General features: G+C 44.9%; 2 long non-coding RNA genes across 2 annotated transcripts; one reads left to right on the forward strand and one right to left on the reverse strand.

Annotated features, from left to right (window-relative positions):
• Positions 1 to 11,611: 11,611 nt before the first annotated feature.
• LOC140622885 (uncharacterized) lies at positions 11,612 to 12,260 on the reverse strand. Its single transcript, XR_012022559.1, has 2 exons — positions 11,950 to 12,260; positions 11,612 to 11,691 (listed from the first exon to the last, which is right to left on the reverse strand). It is a non-coding gene; the product is annotated as an uncharacterized lncRNA (long non-coding RNA).
• LOC140622884 (uncharacterized) lies at positions 12,182 to 18,409 on the forward strand. Its single transcript, XR_012022558.1, has 2 exons — positions 12,182 to 12,495; positions 16,128 to 18,409. It is a non-coding gene; the product is annotated as an uncharacterized lncRNA (long non-coding RNA).
• The last annotated feature ends 3,819 nt before the right edge of the window (positions 18,410 to 22,228 follow it).

Below are 22,228 nucleotides of genomic sequence, written 5' to 3' on the forward strand. Positions count from 1 at the left end.
TCTGAAATATCTTGCCTTAAATCTCTTAGCTCATAAATTATATCTGCAGTTGCCTACTGAGAACGTCCATTGGGACATCTTGTAGACCCGTTAAATTCGTTATATCCAGAACTGACCTCATTCTCCACCTCCACCAACCCTACTCACCCCTCACTCCCCCCCTCCCCCACCCCCAGGGACAGAAAGTATCCTGGTCCTGGGTTTCCATTCTCACAGAATAGCCCTAATGTCAGCAATGATCAAGCCACGGAGCTTTGAATCATCTCCAAATTAGTCATCAGATCCTGTTGGTGCACGTCCCTCAGTTTCTCTCATCTTACGTCTCTCCACCTCTCCCGCTATGACCTTGGTCTACATTATTCCAGCAGCCCCCTGCTGGTCTCTGGCATTGTTCTTGCATCTCTCTATGCTAGCCTCCACACAAGCTGCCCTCGCATAGTCAATAAAGCACAAATTTTACTTCCTAAGGCCTCTTAGAATAAACAGTATGATTTACAGTCTGTTGACTCCTCCTCCTCCTCTCCTCCAGTGCTTCAACTAGAATGAACTTATTTCCATTTCTGGGAAAACTGCAAAGCTGAAAACATTCTTCACAAATGTTTTGTGTGCCTGAACAATCTTCCCCAAGTGCACCCATTTATCATTTCCTTCAGGTCTCAACGGAAACGGAGTTTAAACACCTCCTAAAACCATTTGGGGTATCTGCTACACACTCTCATCTTAACCCTGTCGTCCTAACACTACTGTTATGTCAGTGTTTTCTAACTGTTCATCTGTTGTCCCAGCTAGATTGGTAACGTCCTGAGGCCGAGACTGTTCTCCGTCACGTGTCCTGTACTGAGCACAAAGCCGGGCAAACAGTAGGCATTGATTCTTACAGAATAATGCAAGGATTGGCATCTTTGGGCATACATTGTTTGAGGAAGTTATTGAATAATCCAAAGCTGTTTGTGACAGCAGCTAAAAATGAATAATTTTAGAATAAGAATATCCAGTTTTCTTCTCTCACTTTTTTGATTTAGGAAATTGGTTTGTAAATGTTCATGCTACAACAGGTTAAAACCTTAGCTAAAATGTGTTTGAGGGCATCCCCGGTGGCTCAGCGGTTTAGCGCCGCCTGTGGCCCAGGTGTGATCCGGGAGACCCTGGATCAAGTCCCGGGTCAGGCTTTCTGCATGGAGCCTGCTTCTCCCTCTGCCTGTGTCTCTGCCGCTGTCTCTGTGTCTCTATGAATGAATAAATAAAATCTTTAAAAAAAAATAAAATGTGTTTGATTCTTAAAGGTTGTTGCAATTGTTTTTCTATTGTGTAGTGTCTACTCTTCACATGGGATCCATGTAAGAGAGGACTATCTATATAGTGCAAAGTGAAGGTATTTTCATGTAATATGTAAAACATACATTTGCTTGAAATTTAGGGTATCTCTTCACAGTGTTTTGTGTTTCTCTTGTTTTTGTCTTAAAATAATTAGAATCATGTGAGGTACAGTGGCTTTTTTTCCCCTGTAAAATAGACTAATAAAAAGAAAATCATCCATAATCTCATCCACCCAGAGGAACCAATGGGTCTCCTTCCAGATTTTCTTTTTTGTGTATGTATATTTTTATTGCAAATGAATTCAAACTCTACATAGTGATACTTGGTATATTGTTTCCTACTTTCATACACTGGAAAAGCTTGAAGGTAACTGAAAAACTTTTTTGCCTATTAAAGCTATATGTTGTGAGCAGTTATTAACTTCTGTGGAGAAATTGGAAGTAGCCAAAAAAAATTAGAGAATTACTTTTGGAGCATTCTTAATATAGGATTCTGTTTTCTTTGACCATTGCTAATTATTACCTAATTTTTAAAAAATGCTAGCAAGAGTGCTTATAAGGAAAAACAGTTTCTCTATTTTGAAAAAGAAACATATAAGTGTGTTTAAATGATCTTAAGTAATTAGGAACAAAATTTCAATTTATATTCTGATGTATTCTAGCCATCAAGCATAATTTTCTAAATTAGATTGCCCTTTATTTCTGAAACTCATAATGTTAAGCAATACTATGAATATCAAGTCAGTATAGAACTAAGATTTTATTTTTAAGATTCAGCTCTATCTGAATAAATCAATTCCTAATAACTTGACTCTCAATGTATTTTTTACAGAAGGTCTATCTAATGAAGTGCTTCTAGCTGGATAATTTTCTTTTCTGCCTAAATAATTTTCCTTAGATTCTGTATTCTTTTTTTTTTTTTTTTAAGATTTTATTTGAAAGGGAGAGAGAACAGTGGGGGGAGGAAGGGGCAGAGGAATAGGGACAAGCAAACTCCCCGCTGAGCGTAGAGCCTGACCCAGCTCCATCCCAAGACCCCAGGACTTGATCCCAGGACTCCAGGATCCTGACCTGAGAGCCCCAGGCAGATGCTTACCCACTGAGCCACCCAGATGCCCTGCCATGATTACTTTTTAATTAAGAATACAGAATCTGGGGCACTGAGGTCACTGGATCAGTCTGTCTTGGGCCCAGGTCATGATCTCAGGGTCCTGGAATCCAGCCCCATGACAGACTCCCTGCTCCCCTGGGGAGGTGGGGGGTGTCTGCTTCTCCCTCTGCCCCTCCCCACATGCATTCTCTCTCTCAATAACGAAAAAAAAAAAATCTTTGCATTCTATCCTGAAGTCATGTAATGCTAGAAATGGAGAAAAACTAATGGTGAATAATAGGAACAGAGATAGGTAAAGCTAACAATTATAAATATACACACTCATATATGTATGAAAAGTATGAATATTCTATGCCTAGCATCAACCTACTATTCTATGCTAATAAACCATAAAGATTGTTATATTTTTATATAGAATAAAGAAGGAGGATTTTCTCTTTTTTTCAAGATTTATTTGAGAAAGAGCTTGTGACCACTTGAACGAGGGAAGGGACAGAGGGATATAGAAAATCTCAAGCAGACTCCCTGCTGACTCCATCTCCATGAGATAATGACCTGGGCTGAGCCCGAGAGTGGGACAGCTCAACCCACTGAGCCACCCAGGCACCGCAGGGAGGGAGGTTTTCTTACAAATGGAGGCACTAATGTCTTTTACTGAATTCTTCTATAGCATATGAATGTTTTCATACTAACTAGGTAAAACAACTTAGTCTTTCTCAACTCTAGGGTCCCGCTACATTGGTTTACTTTCATATCCATTTAAATGTTTGTTTTAAAGAATAGCAATAAAACTTTACTCTCCATATTATTTGTAAAGTTATTGGTGATTTAGCCAGGTATAGTTTTGTTTTCTTTGAACTTATTAAGACAACAGCAAAATAGGTCAGAAAATTGTTAGTACCCTTCTAATAATTTTAAAATATTCAAATATTTTGATTTTTTTATTCAATAACTTTAAAGATATATTAATCAAAGGTAACTGTGTAGCAATTGAAACAAAGTAAACCTAACATTTTAGGTTTTTTTTTTAATTTTTCTATTTATTATTTATGATAGTCACACAGAGAGAGAGAGAGAGAGAGGCAGAGACACAGGCAGAGGGAGAAGCAGGCTCCATGCACTGGGAGCCCGACGTGGGATTCGATCCCGGATCTCCAGGATCGCGCCCTGGGCCAAAGGCAGGCGCCAAACCGCTGCGCCACCCAGGGATCCCAACATTTTAGGTTTTTAAGAATGTTTGATAAGGACGCCTGGGTGGCTCAGTGGTTGAGCATCTGCCTTCGGCTCGGGCCATGAACCTGGAGACCTGGGATCTAGCGTGTCAGGCTCCCTGCAGGGAGCCTGCTTCTCCCTCTGCCTGTGTCTCTGCCTCTCTGTGTATGTGTCTCTCATGAATAAGTAAATTAAAAATCTTAATTAAAAAAAAAAGAATGATAGTATTGATCCAGGGCCATGTTATTATTGCCTTAGTTTAATAATTTAATCACTTCTTGCTTTGTCAGAATTTACATAGCTAATGTATATAATGACTTCATTCTACAAATCTTCAAAACATGAAATGGCAAAAGTTTGCTTTAAAAGGCTTTGGTGGGGAACCTGGGTGGCTCAGCGGTTGGGCGTCTGCCTTCGGCCCAGGACATGATCCTGGAGACCCGGGATTGAGTCCTACATCGGGCTCCCTGCATGGAGCCTGCCTCTCCCTCTGCCTGTGTCTCTGCCTGTGTCTCTGCCTTCTCTCATGAATAAAATCTTAAAAAATAAAATAAAAAATAAAAGGCTTTGGTGATGATGAGAAACTATACTTTAAAATAATTGAATCCCTGTGGCTGCTGCTGTTGAGAACAGACTGCAAGGCACAAGAGAGGAGTAGTGGGACTGAGTAATTATTTAAATTATTAAATTATTTAAATATCGACATAAGTTTGGAATTAAATAATGAAAGCTCTAGTGGCCGTGATAATTGATGTGTATTTAGTGTAGTATTCAAAAGGGTAGCTAATGTTTTAGAATTATATTACATTGTTTCTTAGTTTTCTTGGACAAAGTTTTCTTGATATACTTTTGTAATTTGAACTAAATGAAAATAATGTGACTTTCTTTTTCTGTTATCTTTATTAGGCAGTGGGACCTAATAATTCTTTAGAAACATAAGTTGTTACGGGAGGACTCAGTTACCTGTTTTGTGTTTAAGTGACATAGAACTTAGTGCTTTTAAATGCTAATTCAGCTATTGACTAGTGTGATATTTGAGGAACTGCATTATATCCTTGAAATGAAATACTTCAGGATATTTATAAAATATACACTGCCTCCATGAGCAGCTTGCAGCAGCTGGTACACTCCCATTTGTCATATGGTGTGAGTTTCATGTCTGTTACTTTTATCTTTTGATCAGTCTTTTTAGAAAAAAAGTGACAGCTGACTACACAGAAGGAAAAACTTCAAGAACATCCTAGTAATATGTATTACCAGTGATCTGAGTAAATTCTAACACTGATAGTTTAGAAATATATGTGTACAGCCAAATGTTTATAAATACCCAAAAAATTAGGTTCATCATGTAAGAAGTCATTAACAAGCTTTATTTTAAAAACAGCCTAAAAAAAAAAAAAACAGCCTCAAAATTCAAGTTAAATCTATGGATTTTTTTTTTCCTTTTTCATGTTAGACTAATAGAAATTTCTCCTGTTGGTTTGATTATACAGCTCTCTAAAAGTCATACTTCAAGTTAAGTTTCCCAAAACTTTTATTGGAAAAGTAAGGACATGGTTTAAGTCTGATGAATACTAAGGTATGATTGAGGCTCTATCTAAAGTTCTCTATTTACTGCATGTCTCATTTACTGCTAAACATAGGCATTAAGGGCAGCCCTGGTGGCTCAGCGGTTTTGCACCACCTTCAGCCCAGGGCCTGATCCCAGAGACCTGGGATCGAGTCCCATGTCGGGCTCCCTGCATGGAGCCTACTTCTCCCTCTGCCTGTGTCTCCGCTTCTCTCTGTCTCTATGAATAAATAAAAAAAAATATAAATAAATAAATAAATAAATAAATAAATAAACAAACAAACAAACATAGGCATTAAGCTACCAGACACCCAGTGGATAGTAAGATGTCAGCTGGGTGAGATAGTGAAGCTGTCCATAATCAATAGGTTATACTTGCTCTTTGTTTATTGATCTTAAGCACAAAGGTTAGGTACAACCCCTGTCCTCAGAGAGTTGTTCAAAAACACTAAATGTACTGAAGTCTTTTCCTTATGCAGTGTATTTACTAGATGCCTGGCTACAGAAGAAGGAAGCTATTTGCCCTGGTGTTGATAAGTTCTTCTGAACTTTATAATTAAAACTCAAGTAATAAGTTTAATAGGGAGTTTTGTATACCGTTTATTTTTAAATTCGACACATGAGATTCATACTTTTAGCTTATTATTTATCCACCAGTATGTCATTTGAGAATAGTGGCATCAGTGGGTTGTTACAACTTTCAAGGACATTTTATCTTTCCACCTTTCCCTACATACTATTACTTGTGTAATGTGGAGCTGCTGGGAGGTTTTTCTTACAAGAATTGACCCAGAGGAATTCTGATTACACCAATTCCACGTCACCTTAAGCTTGCTTTAATTTTTCTTACAGCCTTATGGAGGTATAAATGATATACAGAAACTGCACATCTTTAATACACACAATTTGATGCGTTTAGATCTGTGCACACAGATGCTTACCTGAGACACCATGACCACAATCCAAGCAGTAAACAGATCCATCACCTCCAGTCTCCTTGTGTCCTTTGTTGTGTATGTGCTAAGAACACTTAACATGAGATCTGTGCTCATCAAAATTTTAGCTTAGTATGGCATCATTCACCGTAACCAAGATGAGAAAGCAACCCAAATGTTCACTGACAGGTGAGTGGATTTTTTTAATGTCATATACATAAACTATTATTCGGCCTTGGGCGGGAGGAAGAACTGTCCCCGTCTGTGACAGCCTGGACGGACTTGGGAACCGTCTGAGTGGGATCAATCACAGGACAGGTACTGCGGGATTCCACTTGCGTGAGGTGCCTGAACTGAATTTGTAGGAGCAGGTAATGGAATGGTGGCTGCCGGGGAGGGGACTTGCTCAAAGGATGCAAAGCTGCACGGACACAGGAGAGCGCCTGCTGCGCAACCTGGCACCTGCAGTGAACGACGGCGGCTTTAGCAGGTGATGCCTTTGGGAGCTGGGGTGAAGCCTCCATTAAACGAACCGGAAAAACGTTTGCTTTGAAGATTGTATTTATTCACGAGAGGCAGAGCCGCGGGCCGGCCGAGGAGCAGCCGCCTGCCCCCGGGGAGCCGGGAGCGGGACTGGATCCCCGGAAGCCGGGGTCCCGGCGCGGCCCGAGGCAGGTGCTCGCGCAGGGAGGGGAGCCCCGCCGCAGCTCCCCGGCGTCCCCAGCCCCGAGTCCGCGGGGAGCCTCGCTCCCTCCAAGCCTCCCGCGGTCGCGCAACCCGCCGCGGGTCTGGAGACGGAACCGTGACGTCAGAGCCGCCGGGCGGAGCTGCGACGTCACGTGTCCCGTCCCCGCCCGCGCGGCGCGAGGAGCTCAGCCCAGACGCAGGGCGCGGCCCGGGGCGGGCGCTGGGGAAGGCCGTGTGCGCGGGCGCAGGGGGCTCAAAGCAGGTAAGCGCAGGCGAGGTGGAGCCTCAGACAACCCCGGAGCCGGAGCCGAGGCTGCGGCGGCGGCCGCAGGGGCTGTGCGGAGGCAGGAGGCCCTGTGCGGAGCCGCAGCTCAGCTCGTGCGCGAAGAACACCGCGGGAAGGGGTCAGTCAGCAGGGACGTTGCCGTCCGAGTAAGGAAGGGACTGCTGCGCCATTTATCCGTTGCCCTGAAATACAAGGCTGCAGAGGACAAGGTCCACGTAGAGAAAATGATCATATTTCTGTAGAGCACCAATGAAACGGTTGAAAATGAAATTAAGGGCGCACCTGGGTGGCTCAGTCGCCTGAGCGTCTGACTTCCGACTTGGCTCAGCTCATGATCTCAGGGTCCTGGGATAGAGCCCATGGAAACCCACCTAGGGCTCCTGGCTCAGTGGGGAGTGCACTCCGATTCCCTCCCTCTCCCTCTGCCCCTCCCCCCAAATAACTAAAACATTCAGAAAAGAAAATGAAATTAAGAAAACGCTTCCATTTACAGTAGCACAAGAAGAACAAAATACTTAGAAATAAATGGAAACTGAGAAATGTTCTACTCTAAAAAAAAAAGAAGGAAATGTTCTACTCTGAAAACCATGAAACATTGTGGAAAGAGACGAAACACGACCTAGAGAAATAGAAGGATGTCCCATGGTAATGGTTCAGAATAGGTATCATTATTAAGATAGCCATACTCCTGACGTTGATCTGCAGATCTAATGCAGTCACAATCAGAATCCCAGCTGACTTCACAGAAATTGATAAGCTGATCCTAAAATGCATATAGAATTGCAAGGGAACTAGAAGAGCTAAAACAGTCTTGCAAAAAGCAGGATAAAATTGGAAGACTCACACTTTAGGATTTCAAGACCTACTACAAAGCTGCGGTAATCAAGACAGGTGGTGCTGGCAGAAGAAGAGGTATATAAATCAATGAAGTGGAATGGAGAATAGGGGAAAAGACCCTCACATGCATGGTCAACTGATTTTTCACAAGGGCGCTAAAGCAAATGCAGAAGGAATAATCTTTTTGATGATCATCACTGGGACAACCAAATATTATATGCCTAGGAATGTATGTGGACCCTTCACATCACTCACAAAAATTAACATAATGTGGATCAAAGATCTAAATATCAGAGCAAAAACTATAAAACTCTTGGAAGAAAACATAGATATAAGTCATCAGCCTTGGATTAGTAAGTAGTTTCTTAGGTGAGACACCAAAAGCACAAGCAACAAAAGAAAAAAAATCAGATAAATTGGACTTCATCCAAACCAAAACTTGGGTTTTGATGAACCCACCAAATCAGAGAAAATTTTTGTGAGTCAGATGTCTGATAAGGAACTCCTATCTAAAATGTATCAACAGCTATTACAGCTCAACAATAAAAAGACTACCCGATTAAAACATGGGCAAAGGTTCTGAACAGTTAGTTCTCCAAAGAAGACATACAGGCATAAGGAAAGCTGCTCAAATCATTAGCCACAAAGGGAACGTACCACAGCGAGAAACATGCATAACACAAAGTGTTGGTGACGTTACAGGGAAATTGAAGCCTCTGTGCTTTGCTGGTGGGGATGTAAAGTGACACAGCCACTTTGGAACACACTGTGGTCGTTGTTCAAGTAGGGAAGCTGAGGTACTGTAAGACACAGCAGCTCTCCTCCTAGTCGTACATGCAAGAGAATGAAAATGTCCATCTGTGAAAATCCTGTACGTGAGAGTTGATCGCAGTATGATTCACAACAACCAAAGTGTGTCATGCACAGAATGTTTGTGTGGTGGTGTCAGAAGTGGGGCCCCTGGGAGGTGACTGGAGCATGGGGGGGGCGCCCTTGTGAATGGGATCCGTGCCCTTAGAAAACGGGCCGCAGGGAGCTCTGTGGCCCTTCCTGCCATGCGAGGAGAGGCGGAGAAGATAGCCACCCACGAACCAGCCACCAAATCTGCCAGGGCCTTGGCCTTGGCCTTCCCAGCCTCCAGAGCTGCACAAAATCAGTGTTTATTGTTGAAACAACCCAGTCTATGCCATTTTTATTATGGCAGCCTGAACTAAGACAAAGACTAAACAAATCCCATCAAGTGATAATAGGATAAATAAAATGTGATGTAGACATAAAATGGAATATTGCTTCATAATAGGAGTGAGGTATTTCTTTAAAAAAAATCTTATTTATTTATTCATGAGAGACAGAGAGAGAGAGGCAGAGACACGGGCAGAGGGAGAAGCAGGCTCCATGGAGGGACCCCGATGCGGGACTTGATCCTGGGACTCCAGGATCACACCCTGGGCTGAAGGCGGGGCTAAACCGCTGAGCCACCGGGGCTGCCCAGGGGTATTTATTTTTAAAGATTTATCCATGAGAGACAAAGCAGGGTCCCTGCAGGGAGCCCGATGCGGGACTCGATCCCAGGACCCTGGGGTCAGGCCCTGAGCCGGAGGCAGACACTCAACCGCGGAGCCCCAGGTGCCCCCAGGGGACCAGAGTACTGCGGGCTACAGCACAAGCCTGGGAACCAGCAGGCCAAGTGAGTGAAGCTACTCACGGAAGACGGTGCTGCGCGATCCCATTTATGTGAATGCCCAGAACAGGCCACCGACTGCCGCGGGCTGGGAGGTGGGCCGGGAGGACGGGGCGGCGACAGCCGAGGGAGGTGAGACTGGAGGGGTGGCAGGAGTGCGACTGTCCTGACACCAATGATGGCAATGGACATAGAACCGTGCGAGCAGAGGGACAGCCACTAACCTGTACACTTGAAAGGGGTGAATCACACGGCATGTGGGTTGTATTTCAGTAACGTTTTAAGAAAGAAAACCTTGGTGGCAAAAAGAGAAAAAAGAAAAGAACAGAAAAAGGAAACCTTGGTGGCATTAAACAACTATTCTACTACGCTCAGGATGTGGGGAGTCAGGAGTTCGGGCAAGGCGGGAGCAGCCCTTCCTCCGCGCGGCGGGATCTTGGTCACAGGCCCCACGGGCGACCCCCTGCCCCAGGGCCCGGCCCTGCCCCGGCGGCGCGGAGGCGGCTGTCGCTGGCCGCGGCAGAAATACGCGTGTGCGACGGCACGGAGTGACTTGGGGTCGCAGCGCACCGCGGAGGCCCGGCCACCGGAGGCCTTTCTTGGAGAAGGCAGAGACCATTCTGTGCTTTGGGGTTTGTGTGTCTCGACTGCGACTGTAACGTGAGGGATGGGCCGCGAACAGGCGCGTCCGCCTAAGACGGCAGAGACAGGTCGAGACCAGGCCCCCCCCCCACCCCCCCCGCCCCGCACACTGAGGAGCCTCCTCGCCCCGCCCCGGGCGCCGCGGGGACGGAGACCCGGGCCCGCCCACTGCCTGCCTGGCGCCCGCGGTCGCGGTCTGGTCGCGGTCTCGTCTCGGTCTGGTCTCGCCTGCCCCCGCGCCCGCCCTCCACGCGCCCTCCACGCGCCGGTCGGCCGTTCAGACGAGGCGCATCCCCTCTGTCCCGCTCAGGAGGCGAGGGCCGCCCTCCCGGCAGGGCCCGCCGCGCTCCCCAGCTGCAAGCCTCGCCTCGCGCGCGCCCCAGAGCCCCAGAGCCCCAGGGCCCCAGGGCCCGCCTCACCAAGGCCCCGGTGCAGGACATACTGCAACTGGCGGAGGACACCTAAACCCTGCCTTCTTCGTATTCACCGGTTCCTGAGGTCTGTGGAGACACGTGCGCCAGGCCACGAGCCTTAAGAAAAACCCTGGATCCTGAGAATGAGGAGGCTCAGTGCCCCCCACCCCCCAAGCCCCCCGGATGCCCCGTCTGGATCTGCGCTCCCTCCCTGCTTCAATCAACTCTGCTCTCACTTCCTCACCTCACACTCGTGTGTGATCTCTGCCCTGTGTGAAGCCAGGACCCACCCGTGGGCCCAGCCAGCCAGTCCGTGTCAATCCTCCACGTCAGAAAAGTAGAGGCCAGGAATCCCACGGAGCACCAAGAAACACCCAGGAATCTAGCCTTTACCCTTCGAGGACAGCAGTTATAATTTCAAATATTTTAAACGTGAAGTTTTTGCAACGGGGGGTATGTATGAAATCAGCACGGGTAGGGTCCCTTTGGCAACCCTCTTGTCCGTGTTAGGAACGAAACCTTCTGGGTTGATCTCTTTTGAAGTCCCTATGACTTGACTTCTCCCGTCGGATTCAGCACCACAGTTCGGGAGAGTCTCCTGGTGTGTGGTGACCAACAGACTGTTATACATGTGAACACACAGATTGAAAAGAGCATCTCCACGGAAAAAAGACCCTGCTAGAGGCACCTGCTTTGTACAAGGTTTTATAGGCTTTATAAGGTAATACGCAGCAGAAAAATGGAAATAAGTGGCGTCACACATGTAGAGGGAGCAGCGGGGTTGTGTGTGCTCTTGCTTTTAGTTTTCTTTTTGGTGGATGTGATTGGATAGAGGTCAATTAGGTTAGCCTGAGGGAATCTAGAAAACTTGCTCTCTGCACCTAAATTAGCAATTTCAGGCAGTAGATATCACACGCCCAATTTGTTCAAATACCTTTATAAGCTCATGGTAGATAGAATGTCTTCACCTTTGTCTTCCAATCAGGATACTTTCATTACTGCTACAAACCAAAGTAATTTTATGGTTAATTGGGATCAGACAGGCTTCGGGAGATACGGGGTGAAGGCATCAACACCTACCATAGAAACAAACAAAGCCGAGCCCTCTAAAGTTTGGCTTAGAGCCTGGAGTCGATCGCTTGGCCTCCCTGCGGCCGGTGACCCCATCAGGCCTTCTTTCCCCCAGCCTTCCAACGGCTTTTGTAAATTTAGGAAATACCACAGGCTACCATTTGGGGTGTAAAACTTGGTGAACCTACTTGGCAGGTTGTCTTCGAGGCAGGCGTGGAGAGAGCGACTGAGTCTTCTCTCTTCTCTTTTGCAAGGGCGGGGGGCGGGGGGGCTCTCCAGGGCCATTCATTCCTGACGTGAGATTCCCCAGCGGTCGTCCGTGGTCCCGGAGGAGGCCTTGGCTTCCTCGGCGCTCCCCGGTCTTCCTCTCCGGCCTCGTGGCATCCTGACGTCACAGGGCCGCACCTCACCCTGCAGCCAGGGGCCCCGCACAGCCTGCGATTTCAGTTCCAAGCTTTCCTGGTTCCTGTGCCCTCTGCCAAGGACTCGCTTCTCTCCCTCTCCGCCCTCCCCTCCCACCTCCTCTTAAAGCGACTCGGCTTATCGTCCCCTCGGGATTCGGGTCGCGGCGCGCTCCTGCCTCGCGTGGGACGCGCGTTTGGCGGGGGCTGCGCGGTCACCCGGTGGCCGGCCGGCAGCTTCTGGGGCGGGGCGGCCTGCCTAAGGCGCCCTGGGCCCCCACCCCGGCCTTGCACGCCCTGAGCGAGAATGCTGGGTGCGAAGGTGCGCAGTAGGTGAGTAAGCAGGAACGCGCGGCCGCTGGCCGTGGTCGCCGGGCGGTTCCGCTGAGGGCCGGGTGCGCGCTCACCGGGGCTTCGGCTCCGCGGAGCCCGCCGCCGGCACCTGTGTTTCTACCGGGGGCGGCTGCCCGGGTCACCGAGTCCCGTAACAGCCTCGGCCCCTGCCGCCTTCCCCGGGGATCCGGAGGCCGAGGCCCCCGGCCCGGCGGGATTCCGTGTCGGGTGTCTGCCCCGCAGCGTGCCCGACGCCGCCCCCGGGCGGTTCCAGTGCCCTGAGCGACGGCCAGGGGCGAGTGGCGAACCTGGGACCCGGCGGGAAGGCTCCGGCTCACCGCGCCCCGCTGCTCCCCTGAGCCGCCGCCGCGGGGACCGCGCGCTTCTGCGTCGGCCGCGGGTCGGGGCGGCCTGTGGCCTCTGGGACTTGCCGGTTAGCTCCTGAGGCCTTTCTGCCCCCACCTCACCCGCCTCCACCCCTACAAACTCATAGTATCTGGGAAAGGAAGAGTCATTCTTCCAGGAGAAGACCAGAGATCTCCGAGAACCCGAGCTGGGCAATCTGGGGCAAGCGGGTTAAGCTTCTCTCTTGGAAATGCGGTTGCTGAAGATTGTTCATCTGAAAAGTGTTCACATTCATGTCAATGGAAAGGGTCAGAGCGCTCCAACGAGAGCAAAGGGCTACCGTTTGCCGAGCACTGCTACCGCTCTCCTTCTGCTGTTAGGACACATGCTTGTCACCACTGAAATACTCATTTTTGTTTCAGAGAAGCATTCTGGTTTGGAGGGAGAGCTTTGCTCTGAGGTATGAAATCAGCCTCCCAAATCTCAGATTTCCATGGCTTCTGTCTGCTGTATGGTCTGCAGTATGACACGGGCAGCCCATTCAGGGCATTAATTTTTTCTGTGAAATCATAGCCCTGGGATAGCCCGTTTACTTCTAAGTGACAGAAACAAATGAAGAATGGAAAGTACTAGGTAAAAATGACATGCTTTAAAACAAAACATTGACTTTGGTTTCTTTTTTATTTTTTTTTTAAGATTTTATTTACTTACTAGGCAGAGAGAGAAACAGGCTCCATGTCATTTAAAAATGACATGCTTTAAAACAAAACATTGACTTTAGTTTCTTTTTTTCTTTTCAAGATTTTATTTACTTACTAGGCAGAGGGAGAAACAGGCTCCATGCAGCCATGTGGGGCTCGATCCTGGGTCTCCAGGCTCACACCCTAGGCTGCAGGCAGCACTAAACTGCTGCGCCACCGGGGCTGCTCCTGATTTCAGTTTCTAATGGAGACACATATCTATCTCATCCTCCCCCTGGAACAAATATATGGTCACAGAAATCTCATTAAACTGATTCTATTTCTATTTCTAATCCTGCATCAATCACAGCCACGTCGCACTGAAATCATGGGGTGACTAGTCATGATGACAGTGCTTCCATTTATTGGGTGTTTCCCACGCACCCGCAGCTGTGCTAGATGCCCCATTCATAGTCGCTCATTTAATTCCCATAACAATCCTGTGAAAGAAGTTCTCTAATTCCTGTTTTTTTCCACCTGAAATTGAGGTGTGGCAACGTGAAGCCACTTAGCCAAGGTCTCCCGGTTAGTGACTGACACGGCCAAGACCCAAACGCTGGTATAACCCCACAGCCTGTTTGTGTGTTCTCAACTCCTATACTTATTTTTTTTTTAAGATTTTATTTATTTATTCATGAGAGACACACAAAGAGACGCAGAGACACAGGCAGAGGGAGAGGCAGGCTCCATGCAAGGAGCCTGATGTGGGACTTGATCCCGGGACTCCAGGATCCCGCCCTGGGCGGAAGGCAGGCGCCAAACTGCTGAGCCACCCAGGGATCCCATCAACCCCTATACTTTCAAGTGTTGGGTTGGAGCTAAAGAGAAATTCATTAGTAAACTGATATACAGACGTGATGATTTCTGCTTCTGAGAATTTGCTGACAATTAGTAGCCACACAGCAAGCATTCTGCCTAAAAATAAAGGTCGACATTTATGTTCTACTTTGTTTTCAAAGAGTTTTACAAGGCTACTTGTTTAATGCAAATGCTTTCCGCTGAGCTAGGTCAGCAGCTTTCAAATTTCGGGTGCATCAGAATGACTCGTAGAGCTTATAAACCTGGAAATGCCCAGGGCCCCATCCCAGACCCACTGAGTCAGAATCTCTGTGGGTGGAGACAGGGCATCTGATGTTTAATAAGTTTCCCGGGTGATTCTGACACAACAGAAGGCTGAGGATCACTGAGGTCTGTGAATGGTAGGAGGGCTCTTTTCAGAAATGATAATGCTCAGGTTTGCAGATTTAATGAGGGCCTCACAGGAAGCCTGGGAAAGGCTAAATTGTAATGCAAAAATTTCAAACCATAATCCTAAATTAACAGAGTGACTATCAGTTGGCAACACTGATGGTATGATCCCTCATCATGGGGCTGATTGTCACCTCATGTTTCCTTTTTCCTGTTGAAAGGTTGTTTGTTAATGACAACAACTAGCACTCTGCTTTGTGTGTGTTCAAGGCTTTCTTACCTGGCATGTGAGCAATGGTATTTGTATTTCCTGTAACTAGTATTAATAAACTCTTAGGCAGTTTAAAACAACTGTTCAGACTCCAAATAAAGAATCACAAAATCCCAAGATTACAGTCGTCACGTGCAGCCATATGTTACTTGATTCTCCTTTACAGCATCTCTGCCAAGGGGCGGAGTGGCCTATTCCTGCTACATGGCTGGCACTTCCTGGGAATAGTCTATTCCATCTGACTTACAGATGCTTCCCTTTAACAAGGTGAAATCCATTTCTCTAGAGCTTTCATATATTGGTCCTAATTCTCTCCTCTATCAGAATGTCTTACCCAAATCAGCCAGAACCTTGGCTTAAGAAAGTAACTCCCTTGCTGTTTTCTGGGAAGTTCACGGGATGCTTTACTATTTGATGTAAGCTGTTTGTCCCACCACCAGGGCATCTGTCAGGCTATTTTCTGACACAAGAACTTAGAATTATAGGACTTCGACTATATTTGTGATTCATATTGTTTTTTTAAGAAGTAAATTTTAGCAATTCTTTATAAACAGATGATATCTGGGGTACTTAAATATAGAGGTCCAAATGACAGAAAAAGAAACATGAACTTTTTTTTTTTTCTCAAAGCATTTTAAGTGTTCCATCTTAGATTAATATCATTAGCCTGCTAGGTTAGATGTAGCAAACATACTTAAGATTCAAGATGTTTACTTTCACTGTGAGATGTTCAGAACCTTCTAAAAACCTGGTGGTTGTTAATAGGTCTCTTCTAAATGAGAAATATAATGCACATCAGCTTCCTGTGATTGATTTGCTCCTGTGGAGCTGGAAAGACAAAAGAACATGTATGTCTTCACAGCCCAAGAACTTCGATTCTAACATGTCTTCTTTCAGGTGTACATTTACTTTTCACCATCCTTTCTACAGACCAGAATGCGAGATGGTCCCTTTTCCAATATCTTTTTCCTGGGGTCAGAATGAGAGGCCACCGTTCCCCCCCTAGCTCCCCTGATACTTCCAGCCTGTTGTCTTTGTATTGTGGATCTTTTCCTGAAATGACTCTGATCTCTCTTTGTTGCTCTTAGACAACCTATCCAAGATATTTTGCCACCACCTCTTCAGCATCTGGACTCCTACCATCATTGATGACCTCTTCAACAGCTGAGTTGATTCTTTATTTTTTTAAAATTATTTTAAAAAATAATAAAGAAAAACATTTAAAAATTATGTTTTTAAAGGGAGAGGGGAGGTAAGACAGAGGGGAATAAAGAGAGAAAGAAAGAGAGAGAATCTCAAGCAGGAGCCCAACACAGGGCTCAATCTCATGACTCTGAGATCATGACCTGAGCTGAAATCAAGAGTTGGACGTTTAACTGACGAAGCCACCCAAGCAACCCTCAAATTGATTCTTCAGATGTAAAACAAAGAACAACAGTAACAAAAACCCATTTATGAATCATTTGTACTTATAGGAGAACAATATGAATGTGTAAACATGCTCTGACAACTGAAAATTACACCATGGGAAACTATATATCTGCTTTAGCAAAAGGGACTGAATGGCATTTAGAACTACAATAATACATGTACGTCTTACAGTTTGGTTTTTGGAAAAATACATTGGTTTATGTCACTAGACTTCCTTGGATTGACTCACACAAACTAACAGATAAAGTACACTAGCAGTGATTTATAATTGAAAAGCACGAAGAGCAGCAACTGAAAATTATGACCAATTCACAACAGTGCTGATGCAGTGTTTCAGACAGCATCCTGTCTGAAAATTGTAGGAATTCTAACTATCTGACTGCTCATTAATTGTGGGAGCTCAGCAGCCTGCCAAGTATTGTATGACCGCCAGCACTCCTCATGGAATTCTGTTTTAGCTTTGGCAAACCAACGCCAACTGATGTATTGAGCACAGTAAGCATAATGCCTAGGGCCCAGGATACTTTTAGGGAGCCCACATAAATATCTTAATTTCTTTTAAAATAAGAAGAAAATAAGCAAAACAATAAGGATCTGCCTGAATTATATTTGTCTTTATACCAGTGCAGTTATAAAATAAAATTTTAATCTTTTTTATGGAAGAATAGGTCAACAAAAGCAAAAGTGCCTAGGACCTCCCCAAATCAGAAGGCCCTATGGTAAACTGTTAATACTCTGCTAATGTAATCCACGGATTCCAAATCTTAGTGGGTCTTAATAACTTAAAAATATAGCATTTAGTGTTACATGAAACCCTACAGAACTGCTTGTCATGTGATCATAAGAAAGAACTTCAATTCTGGCATCTGGACTGGAGGATACTCATAGCCTACCCATAAATGGAGGACCATTTTTAATGATTACAGCTATTCCATTGATATATATGTCTGTAATACATGAAAATTTTAAAAAACCTTCTGTACATCAAAGGACACTATGAACTGAGTGAAAAAGACAACCTACACAGTGGGAGAAAATATTTGTAAATCATATATCTAAACGGGAGTTAATATTCAGAACATATGAAAAGTCCTATAACTCAACAACAACAAAGTAACTATCTTTAAAAATGGGCAAAGGACTTGAATAGACGTTTCTCCAAAGAAGAAATCCAAATGGCTAATAAGCACATGAAAAAATGCTCAGCAGCAACATCAACACCACAGACTGGATTGCCTATATTCAACAGAAATTTCTCACAATTCTGGGGACTAGGAAGTCCAAGGTCAAGGCACTAGCATGATCTCATTCTGGTGCAGGCTTGCTTTCTGGTTCATAGATGGCCATCTCCTGGTCGTGTCCTTGAATAGTGGAAGGCACTAGAGATCTCTGTGGGGTCCCTTTTACAAGTATACTAATCCCATTCATGATGGCCCTTCCTTCATGACCTAATCACCTCCCAAATGCCCCACGTCTTAATACAACCACCTTTAAGAGTTAGGATTTCAACCTATGAATTTTGAAGGGACGCAAATATTTGACCATAGCACTAGTTATTAGAGAAGTGAAAACAAAACCACAATGAGATACTGCTTCTCATCTATTAGGATGGCTATTATAAAAAAAAAAAAACTAACAAGTGTCGTGAGGACGTAGAGAAACTGAAACCCTTATGCATTGCTGGTGGGAATGTAAAATGGTGCAGCTGCAGTGGAAAACAGTATGGAGACTGCTCAAAGAATTAAACATAGAAATACCATATGGGGCAGCCCCGGTGGCTCAGCGGTTTGGCGCCACCTTCAGCCTGGGGTGTGATCCTGGAGACCCGGGATCGAGTCCCACCTCGGGCTCCCTGCATGGCGCCTGCTTCTCTCTCTCTCTGCCATGAATAAATAAAATCTTAAAAAAAAAAAAAAAAGAAAGAAATACCATATGATCTGGCAATCTCACTTATGGGAACATACTCAAAAGAAGTAAAAACAAGGATTCGAACAGGTATCTGTACACCCATGCACTATTAGCAGTACCATTCAGAATAACTAAAACTTAGAAACAACCCAAATGTCCACCAGTGGATGAATGGTTTAAAAAAGTAGTATAAACATACGATGGGATATTATTCAGTCTTAAGGAGAAAACTGTGACATTGTGAACCTTGAGGACATTATACTAAGTAAAATAAGCTACTTACAAGAAGGTATATACCATACAATTCCACTTACATGAGCTATCAGTGAGGTAGAATGGTGGTCCCCAGGGGCTGGGGCAGAGGGAAATGGGGATTCCTTTAAGTAATAGAGTATTGTTTTACAGGATGAAAAAGTTCTGGAGATTGGCTGTACAATAGTGTAAATATACTTAACACTACTTAACTGTGCACTTAAAAATGGTTAAGATGGGGCAGCCCAGGTGGCTCAGCAGTTTAGTGCCACCTTCAGCCCAGGGTGTGATCCTAGAGACCCGGGATCGAGTCCCACGTCACACCTGCTTCTCCCTCTGCCTATGTTTCTGTCTCTCTCTCTCTCTCTGTGTGTGCGTGTGTGTCTCATGAATAAAAAAAATAAAATCTTTTTTTTTAAATGGTTAAGATAGTATGTTTCATGTTATGTATATTTTACCACAATTTTCAAAAAAGATGATAAGGCATAAATCAAGAAGATTTAGTTTTTACACATACACTTACGCACAGATGTAAACAGAGGGCGGACACTTTGTGAAGGCTGGCAGACAGGGTGGACAAAACAGATGTTTCAAAGAGGGCTTAGAGACGCCTTGTGTGAAATGAGTTCAGCTACTGTACTTCTCCACTTTCGCGACTGGCTTTGGAGCAGATCCTTCAGCCTCTGTCCCTGTGGTGCATTGAACATTGGTATCCTGCAGCCACAGGCCAGCAAGAAGCTGGGTCCGTCAGGCCAAAAGGGCCCAAATGCACAGATGGTAGTTACATCACTCCTTCCTTTTAACATGTTAGTTCTCTATACACTAGTGTCCAACCACAGTAACAATGTTTATATTTTCGTCTTTACAAAGCACTTTCTCTAGAATTTCTCTGGATGTTGAGAATTTTGCCTTTCTTCTTAATATTAAAGGTTTCCTCCTCATGTTTATAAGTTGTTTAGTGTGTCTTCACACTACCCCAATTTATTTTACTTAGGATTTTCACAGAATCTGGTGGAAGGGATGAGAACTTATGAGTAAAATGAAAAGTGAAATCTTTCCACTGAATTTATCTTTGCAGGACGTTAAGGCAAGTTAGATATCTCTTCAACCCCCTCTGAGAACAGTGGATGACATCCCATTTCAGAGGACTCCACAGGGAACTTCAGAAAGTCAAACTTGAGTCCTAGTGGATGATGGGCATTTTAAAATATTAAGGAAATTGGCTCCAGCTTGAGTGAAAAAGATTAGCTAATCTACTTGAAGTAAATGAGGTTTGAGAACTCAGAGGGCAAAAACCACTTAAAGTAAATAGCAGGCTGTTTGGGGATCAGCACATGTGAGGTTTCCCAAGCATTCTGCTAATATTATTCTATTCTTAAAAACTAAAACCCGGGCAGCCCGGGTGGCTCAGTGGTTTAGCGCCGCCACCTTCAGCCCAGGGCGTGATCCTGGAGACCCAGAATCAAGTCCCACGTGGGGCTCCTTGCATGGAGCCTGCTTCTCCCTCTGCATCTCTCTCTCTCTCTCTCTGTGTGTCTCTCGTGAATAAATAAATAAAATCTTAAAAAAAAAAAAAAACCTAAAGCCCCCTGATTTAAATAGAAGTAGTGAAGGACATGATCCTCGTTACTTTGTAGTCACACCTCATTAACCTACTACCTTCTTCCATAATAGCCAATGCACCAAGAATTGTTTAAAAAGCACCTTCACTCTGGAGGATGCTGACAAGCAAATTATTGACAGGGAGGAAAAGACTATCATAAAAGATGGCACTTTAAGTGGTCATGAAAAGTCCAGATAAGGATGGCAACCATTTTTTGGCTTATTCAAACCATAAGAATTCAAAGTAAAATCTATTATATATATATGTTAGTGTCTCTATTTAAAAAAGGTTTTCTATTTTTGTAATTTACATTGATAAAACATTTGTTATAAAAATATTGCAAAAAATCAGAAACATAACACCCTTTTAAAAAAGGAAATAAATACTACCTGTAAAACCCAGGCTCAACCTCTGCTGGTACAATCCAACATTTTAAGTGCCTTGTTGTTTTTTTTTTTAAGATTTATTTATTCATGAGAGACCCAGAGAGAGAGAGAGGCAGAGACACAGGCAGAGGGAGGAGTAGGCTCCACACAGGGAGCCCGACGCTGGACCCATCCCAGGTCTCCAGAATCACATCCTGGGCAGAAGGCCGGACTAAACTGCTGAGCCACCCGGTCTGCCCTAGTGTGGTTTTTTTGAGGGTTGTCTCTCTGTTCCTATCCTTGTTCACCCCCTTGTGGCCATGATATGAAGAAGCCAAGAGCTAGGCAGAAAAAAGAGAGGAGAAAGAGAAAACCAAAGGGCCTGGATAATAAACGGATCACCTCTCACTTTAACAGTATTTTCCATAATCAAGGTAAGTAAGTCTGTTCGAAATCTATAAGGGTCAAGATCTTGACAGGAAATAATAGATGGAAGACTTGAAGGACTTATTGTAAATTATTCCTTCGTTGAACTTCTTCCAAGTATGGGCAGAAGTAAAGGAAACTGAAGTGTCCTCCATATACCTCCTCCAGAAGTCAAGGAACCAAGTTTTTGCAATCCTTCAAGATCCTGCCTTCTAAGGCACAAAGTAGAGTGAGGGGTAGAGTGCATCTGGCTGGACAAACAGAGTAGGTCCAGGACATAGTTTTTCTAAAATATTTCATTATAATTATACTTTCTTTTATAAGGCATGAGTTCAAGGGATACATTATGGAATTACTCTTGTATAATTTAGAGTTAGAAACCTATGCAGTTCCTACGGTTTGCTTGGCAAACACCAGCGGTCATAGAATTTCACACTACCAGAAAACATTCCTTAGTCTTCTCTATTCCAGCTGTGCCCATGGAGGTAGAAGCCTGGCATTCGAGGGGCTCAGATCATTAGATCCTTTGGCATTAGAGTGACAATAAGATAGGGGAACAAGGAGAAAGAAATTGAGAGCTCAGTTGCTGTTTGCTGCTGGTCCTCTTCCACATTGCCCCTCAAAAAAGTAAACTCCACCGCTCCTATATGGTATTAAGACCCACACTGGGGGCACCATGGGCTCAGTGGCTGAGCGTCTGCCTTCCGCCCAGGGCATGACCCCAGAGTCCCAGAATCCAGTCCTAGTCGGGCTCCCTGCATGGAGCCTGCTTCTCCCTCTGCCTGTGTCTCTGCGTCTGTGTCTCTCATGAATAAATAAAATCATTAAAAAAAAAAGACCAACACTGATTACCTATTTTTTTTAAATTTTTTTTTAATTTTTGTTTATTTATGATAGTCACAGAGAGAGAGAGGCAGAGACACAGGCAGAGGGAGAAGCAGGCTCCATGCACCGGGAGCCCGACGTGGGATTCGATCCCGGGTCTCCAGGATCGCGCCCTGGGCCAAAGGCAGGCGCCAAACCGCTGCGCCACCCAGGGATCCCCACTGATTACCTATTAATCAAATTAACATGTCTGAGACACCAGCAAAGCAGATCACCAAAAATATGTGAACATTTAGGGATGAAGCTATTTTTATTTTGGCATGTTTGTAAATTTTGTATCGTTCTTGAAAAGTGAAATTTTATTTCATGGTTTAGTACA

Source organism: Canis lupus, chromosome 32 (genome assembly GCF_048164855.1).
Source record: "Canis lupus baileyi chromosome 32, mCanLup2.hap1, whole genome shotgun sequence".
Lineage (NCBI taxonomy): Eukaryota > Metazoa > Chordata > Mammalia > Carnivora > Canidae > Canis > Canis lupus.